The following is an 8,311-nucleotide window of genomic DNA, read 5'->3' on the forward strand; positions in this document are numbered from 1 at the left end:
TTTATTTTACCTTACAAGTTACAGTCCATCATTGAGGGAATCCCTGGCAGAAACACATGGGAGGAACCTAGAGGCAGGAATCTGGAGACAGGAAACCGCAGGCAGGAAATGGGAGGGAGAAAACTGGAGACAGAATTGCTGCTTACTAATACTGACATTTTTTTTTCCTCTGGCTTGCTCCGGTAGCTATGTCATGTAACCCAGACCTACCTGCTTAGGGATGACACGGCCCACAGTGGGCTGGATCATCCTACATTAATTAACAATCAAATAAATGCCTTCACATGCATGCCCACAAGTCAATCCGATGAAGGTTGTTGTTGTTTTTTAAAGTTGATTTTATGTACAGTGATTTGTCCACACACATGTCATGTACCATGTACATGTAATGTCCTCGAGGGCCAGAACGGGTGTCAAATCCCCTGAAATTGAAGTCATAGGTGGTTGTCAGCTGCTATGTGAATGCTGGGAGCCAAATCCAGGTTCTTTGAAAGAGCATCCAGTTCTCTTAACTGCTGAGTCATCTCTCTCCAGGGACTTGAACCCTTCCGGGTTTTGGTATTGGTAGGGGTTTCTGAATCCAATCCCCATGATACTGAAGGATCTAGTTAGTATTTCTGTCATTTTGATGAGAACTCTTGGAGAGCTAGGATCAGTTAGCGTGGCACACCTAGTAAGAGAACAGCTGAGACTTGACCACAAGTCTGTCTGACATGGAGCAAGGAGACTTTCACCTTTGTCCTTGCCTCTGTGAGCCGCAGACAGCCATCTCAGGGGAGACTCTCGATGTAGAGAAACACAAACCATGGTGAATACGACAGCCTTCCTACACTAACCATTGGTTTCTTCCCTTTCTTTTCCTCCTAGGTGGTAGGGCCTCCTCTCTGGGTGTGTTCTCTGGAAATCCATGCCCTGACTCAAGTGCAGAGAGTGTTGTCTCCAAGTCCCTGGCACCAGGCAAGGAAGGCTATCCAATGTCAGAGATCAGCAAAGCCTTCCATGTGACCACCCCATGCACTTATCTTCACAGCATACTACAACCACGTTTCCAGCAAGTGGTTTTGATGGCGGTCAGCCAAGGCAAGGCCACGGCTCTCTCTTGGCCAGTCACAGATGCCTGGTCACAGAACAGCTGTTCCCTGCATGTGTCTGCCCCCAAAGGCCAAGTGTTTCCACTCAGTTCCTGCAGTCCTAAAGTCTCCTCGTTCCTCTAGCCATGTCCCCAGGTGTCCCTTCCCAGAAAGCCGTTCTGAACCAGAGCCATTAGCTCTGGGCTTGATTTCTCAATACTCAACAGCCCCAGTCATTTTGGCAGCCCTGGGCAGGCAGCCCCAGAATATCTGATACCTTCCATGCTCACGGCTAGTTTAAAGGTGTCCTCCTTTCCTTTCTGTTGGTTTGACAAAATACTCGGCCCAAAAGTGGCTCAGGGAAGGAAAGGGTCTATTCTTACAACTTGCACATCACACTCTATCATTGAGGAAAGACAGGGTAGGGACTGTAGCCAGGAACCTCGAAACAGGAACCAAGGAAGAACACTTATGTTTACTCTCTGGCTCTCTCACGGTGCTTTTTTCTTTGTTAAAGCCTACAGACACTGGGCGACTATTTCTTTATTTTATTGTCTGTCTGTCTATAATATACATGGGATCCCCTAGGATGAGAATTACAGATGCTTGTAAAATGTCTATCTGTCTGTCTGTAATATATATGCATGGGATCATGTAGGATGAGAATTATGGATGGTTGTTCATTGCCAGATGGGAGCCAGGATCCTCTGGAAGAGCAGCAAGTACTCCTGATGACTGAGGGTCTCAAGACAATCCCCCTGGTCTATAGGCCGGCTTGGTAAGGACAATTTCTCAATCAAGGCATTCCTCTCACATGACCCTAGGCTGTGTCAAGTTGACCATTAAGAATGACCAGGACGGGGGCTGGGGATTTAGCTCAGTGGTAGAGCACTTACCTAGGAAGCGCAAGGCCCTGGGTTCGGTCCCCAGCTCCGAAAAAAAAGAACCAAAAAAAAAAAAAAAATGACCAGGACAAAGGGTTGTTTAGAATTCTAAACTCATTTTCCTATTGTCTTTGATTCTAAGGAACCACTAAGCCCTGTGGTAGGCCCTAGAAACCACTAATCACATGCAGGAAAGATGATAGCACACAATCCTGGTGCTTTAGAAACAGCAACTAGAACTGCAGAAGGCAGAGCAGGCCTCAGGGACTCTGAAGCAAGGTCACAGCAGCTTCTGGAGCCACTAGGAATCATCACCTCTTTTTACGACGGACTGACTAGTCCAGCAGCAGCAATGTCTGCTGAGCCCCTGTCACAGGCCATGTGCTGGGCTCTACATGTGCTCTCTAACCCAGCCCTTCCAATGATGCCACATCCCATTTTACAGAAGAAACCGAGACTCAGAACTCAGGCCCATTTGTCAACAAGAAACCACGATGTAGTACAGGCAGTCGAGAGTCACACTAGATGCTGTTTCAAGTTGAAAGCTACACAACCTTAAGAAGATCAAAGTTAAGCTGCAAAGTAAGGAGCGGAGGGGAGCTCCCAAGCACTGATTGAGCACCTCAATTCCTGCCCAACCCATCAAGGTCAATTTTCTGTACTCGATCCCCAGAGATCTGATACTGAGGCCCAAAGAATGAACCTGTTTCCCGATACTCACATCCTGACCTTTTTCTCCCAACTAAAGTGGGAACTAGGAGGCTAAGAGCGTAGCTTAGTGGGCGGATGCTCTGCTTGCCTGGCGTGAAGTTCTGTGTTCAACTCTAAGAGATACAATTAAACAAAGTGAATACTAGGAACTCCTCATCTCAAGAACCATTTTCATCTGGGTACCACCTTCAGGGCTCATGGGTGTCTTCACATTGGGATTTGACCATACTACTAACAAAGAGATACAAAGAGCCACAGTGTCCCTTCTCATCAACATCTCATGGGAGGGTCAATCCAGGGCAGCCCATGCTCCCCTCACGTCTCATGATTCAATGGTCTGGAAGCAAAAGCTGTTACTGAGACTCTGGGAGCTCAGTTATTAATAGAGTCAAAGACAGGGCTTTACTTGAGAGACAGACACCCTGTCCACCCAGTGCTGACCAGGCCATGAGGGGAAGTACTGAAGTCGTTGAGGTGGTTTTCTGCTCTTTAGTGCCCCCTAATGACAACATCTTCCAGGAAAAGGCCAAAGTTGTCCTTTCATCCTGGCCCTTGCAACCCAAAGGGCTTCCCAGCAGCTGTGAGAGAACGGCAGGCCAGGAAAGCTTGCTTCACCGTTCCTATACATGATGTTTTCCAGACCGCTCTTGTCAACATCCCTTTGCAGCTCTGCAGCTTCCTTGGCCTTCTAGAACCTCAATGCCTTCTCCGTTCCACTTGACTTGTATGTGTGCCTTGCCCACCTCACCAGCTGCACTTCTGGATTGCTGAGACTACATTTTAAGATATTGGGGGAGGGGGCAACCAGGGATGTAGTGCTTGCCTATAGAGCAAGTGTTTGCCTACCCTTTGTGTGACAGACTTGTCATGGGACAACACAAGACACTCATCTCTTCACTCCAGAGAGGGAGGCCATGGCGGACCAAAGTAATGATTGTACCAACATCCAATTTGGTAAAACTGAGTTTTTACAGGAGTTACTAACAGGACTATGGGTGAGGGGTCACTTACAAAGAGCAGGGATCACTCAAAACTAGCCATATCACCAGAAAGACCACCCCAGCATAAGCAACGTGTCCCCAGAACTGCAACCCTGGAGCTCTCTATGCAGCCTGGGGCACTTAAGCGGCTCAGTCTCCAGACCTCCAGAAACTGCTCACTGCCTTTGGATGGTTGGGTGAGTCCTTAAGAATCCTTCAGACTTTTGTGTTTCCATGCAGGTGACCTTTTGTTTCCCTTCTGCCTGCCCTTCTGGAGAAAGTGTTTGCTCAGAGGGTGTGCTGCCATTTTATTGCTCTGTTCTTTTACAGAATAATAGCAGTAGGTTTTCCCCTAAGGTGGAGCTGGCCTGGTCTACTTCCTTCTGCTGGTCACAGAAAGGGGAAAGGATGTTGCTGTCAACGAGTTCTATCCCCCCTTTTCATTAAGTACCACTCACATTCAAGGTCTTTTCCCCCAGTTAATCCTCTTTGGAAAAACTCGGTCTCTGTCTCTGTCTCTGTCTCTGCTTGTCTCTGTCTCTGCTTGTCTCTGTCTTTGTCTCTCTATCTCTCTGTCTTTCTCTGTGTGTGGTATATCTCCATCTGTCTGTCTGTCTTCTCTTTCTGTCTCTGTCATTTCTCTGCATCTATCATATATCTCATAGAGACACATATACACACCAAATGTGCTCATTTTCTTATTTTATTTCTTTAATTTTGTGAGTTTTGTTTTAATATTTTATTGTATATGTATGACTTTTCTGCATGCATGGATGCCTATGTGTGGGCCCGGTACCCACGGAGGTCAGAAAAGGGCATGAAATCCCCCTGAAACTGGAGTTTATGGATGGTTAACCATAAACAGCTACGTGGGCTCTGGGAAGTAAGCTCTGGCCCTCTGCAAGGGCGTGTGTTTAACCACAGAGCTATCTCTCCAGCCTCTGACAAGTTACACATGACTCTCTGGTGTCCTCTTGCTTGGGCTGCAGCCTTGATCATTTGTTGATGGATCATGAGGACTGAACAGCTCTCACCAACCTGAGAAGGCGATTTTGATGATTACTTTTGATTGCCAACTTGACTGGCTTAAGGGACAACCGAGGCTGGGCATGATGGTGCACATCTTTAACTCCAGCACTCGGGAGGCAGAGACAGGTGGATCTCTGTGAGTTTGAGGCTAGGGTGATCTATAAAGTGAATTCCACGCTAGCCAGGGCTATAGAGTAAGACTGTCTCAAAACGAACAAACTAAAACCAACAACAAAAAACCTGGGCTGGAGAGCTAGTGAGTCCCATTCCAGGAGGTCTGCTGCTCTCTACAGGTCACCATGGACACTGTACTCACAACACATAGCAAGATACACACACAGACACACAGACACACAGACACACAGACACACAGTTTTTAAAAATAATAATGAATCCTTGAAAGAGGAAAGAGGGGGGTGGGAGGGGAGAGAGAGAGAGAGAGAGAGAGAGAGAGAGAGAGAAGCTGCTGTGCAAATGTGTCCCGAATGTCTCGATTGCTGCAGTCACCTCAGGAAGGTTTGTTCCTGCTTCCCGCACTCTGCTCACTGGACCCTGCTGGGCATCCATGAACACGCATGAGCAGTCACCGCTGTTCAGTAGCTGGCATGGTTAACTCCAGAGACTGATTCTGAGGTTCTCACTTGCACAGACTTCCATGATTGCCCAGAGTACCTGGAACTGTCTTCTTCTTAGGGCTGAAGTCACAGCCCAGGCCTGGACGATCACTTGCCTCTTGTATCCCTTCTATACTGATGCTAAGTTCCTTTGACCTTAAGCAGGTGATGTCAGTCTCATTGCAAGGACTGCCCAGTGCCCTTCTCTTCATATTCCGGGCAGAGTGCACTGCTCCCACTCAAGACCCAGTCGGGACTCATCCCCACCCTCCCTCCAGCATGCATGACTATGGAGTATGGAGAATGTAGGCACTTAGAGGAGGAGAAGGGGGCTTCAAAAGGACTGACCAGTTGGTATGAGATGTCTGAAATGTACCTACTGGTCAGGGCGGAGTTGGGAAAGTGGTGAATATGATTAAAATACATTGTATGAAATTCTCAACAAATGAATAAAAACACTGTCTCTTTAAAAAGTACTGACTGGATGTAGATTATAAAGATTTTTCTAGCAGTGTTGAGAACCAGCAGAGGGAGGAAGTCATCAATCTGTCCCCAATTGGCCAGTCTGACTGAATTTTCTCTAGCTCAACTCAAGCATAGACAACAAACATTAGGAATGAATGACTGAGCTAGGAACTGACCTAATACGTGTGCATAGGGAAAGCAAGTTGTGGGTCACTGGCAAGAATGTAGTGAACAATTGCGCGCGCGCGCGCGCACACACACACACACACACACACACACACACACACACGGTGTCCCACCACAGTCAAACTGCAGGAAACCAGTCAGGACCTTGAGAGGGGTAAACATGGGGGTTGAGGTACCCAGGAGGCAAATTCAGGTTGAGGGAAACTAATGCAGTTTGCACTTCGAGGTACATTTGGATTCAGTGCCCTCAATGCTACTTTCTGCTTCCTTCCAGTGACCCACCCCTCTCTAGCAGGAGGCAAATGCGACTAAAAATGCTCTCTCCTTTGTCTTAGCTCCATCCTGGAAGAGTATCTCAGCCCTCTTTGCCTTGGTGTCTTCAGTGAAGTCTAACAGCTTTTCCTGGCATTCACAGGGTCATTTTTGAGGACCCATTTAGAACTGGCCACCTGATTGCTCAACATCCAGGGCTATTCTAAGCAGTGACCTAAAGAGAAGCAAAAGGAGGAGGTGGCCTGAGGTGAGAAATACCAGTTTGTAAGTGCCAAGTTTCCAAGTCTAAACTGGTTCTTCATGTTATCAAGGGTGTTCCAAAGTGATGTACTCAACAGGGGACATTGGTCCAAGCAGAATCAATAGCTCAGGAAGGTAGATCTCCAGCAAGGACTAACACATCTATTTTATCGGAGAGATTCCAAAGTGGTACAAGCTCTTTGGAAGGCATCTGAATAATGCCTGCCAAAACTGTATATGCAGAGTTTCAGAGAAGGCTCGGTCAGTCACGTGCTTGCCACACAAGGATGAAGACCTAGATTTGGAGCTACCGCACACACATAAAAGCCAGACGTGGTAGCAGACATTATCGCTGCACAGGCAGAGATTTTCCCTGGAGCTCATTGGCCAGCCAGACTAGCTGAATTGATGATCTCCAGGTTCAGTGAGGACTCATTCCTCAAAAGAAAAGAAGATCAGCGTGGAGGAATAGTTCAATGGTTAAGAAGATTAATCACACACACACACACACACACACACACACACACACACACACACACACACAATATCTATCATATCTATCATCCAACCAACCATCGCTCCCAGGTACTAAACCACTACCCAAAGACTGACCCATGGCTCCAGCTGCATATGTAGCAGAGGATGACCTTGACTGGCATCAATGGGAGGAGAAACCCTTGGTCCTGCCAAGGCTGGATCCCCCATTGTAGGGGAATGGTCGGGGGGGTGGGAAAGGGGGCAGATGGGGAGGGGAACACCCTTATAGAAGAAGGGGAGGGGGATGGGATAGGGGGCTCATGTCCAAGAAACCGGGAAAGAAAATAGCATTTGAAATGTATATTTTAAAAATCCAATAAAAAATTTAAAAATTAAAAATCTTCCAGAGGACCAGAGGTCAGTTCCCAGCATCCACATACGGTACCTCAGAACCATCAGTAACTCCATCCCATAGAAGGTGATACCTTCTTCCAGCCTCTGCAGGCACTAGTATTGTGTGTATTCCACACACATATACACAGCACACACAACCAACACATACTTATGTGAAAAAAACATTTTAGAACAGGTTGAAAGCAGTTGAGGGGACGTTCAATACCAGTCTTGAGCCTCCACATGTGCACATACACATGTGAGCACACACATACACATGGATACACACACACACAGACACACACACACACACACACACACACACACACACACACAGTGCCTAAAAAATTAATGAGAGATAAGAAGGCAATTTTCTACTTGTATCTTTTTATATTTTAGTGTCTTATTCTTTGACAATTTTATATATACATATAATATACCTTGAGTATTTCCACTCACTGTCTTTTATTTTTAAATGATCCCAATATTTTAATTTTCAAAAAACCGGGATTGAGGCCCAGGGAGGCAGCTCAGTTGGTAGAATGTTTCCCTGGCACACGAGAAGCCTTGGCACTTGCACATCTCCAGCACTGCATAAACAAGGTGTCACGGTGCGAGCCTGTGATGTAGCATTCAGGATGTGGAGGCAGGAGGATCAGGAGTTCAAGGTCATCCTCTGGAATACAGCGAATTTCAGACCAGCCTAGGATACAAGAGAACCTGTCAAAAGCGGGTGGGGGAGGGAGGGTAAGAAGATCAAACTCTCTCAGGAATGTTTTCAAGAAGAGTGGGATGCTGGGCTGATGACAAAGGTCCTGTCTTGATCACCCAGGCCTGGTCCATTCTGCATCTTGTAACCTGGAAGACAGAGGGGTAGCCCTATCCGCCCTCAGTTCCCCCAAGGCCTCTCCTCCTATGGATTACAAGGCTTCCTGGTACCTTCTGTGCCCTCTTACTGTGCACACAAATAATCTGACCCGGCTGGGCTG

The sequence above is a fragment of the Rattus norvegicus genome, chromosome 4 (assembly GCF_021556685.1).
Source record: "Rattus norvegicus strain SHRSP/BbbUtx chromosome 4, alternate assembly SHRSP_T2T, whole genome shotgun sequence".
NCBI classification, from domain to species: Eukaryota; Metazoa; Chordata; class Mammalia; order Rodentia; family Muridae; genus Rattus; species Rattus norvegicus.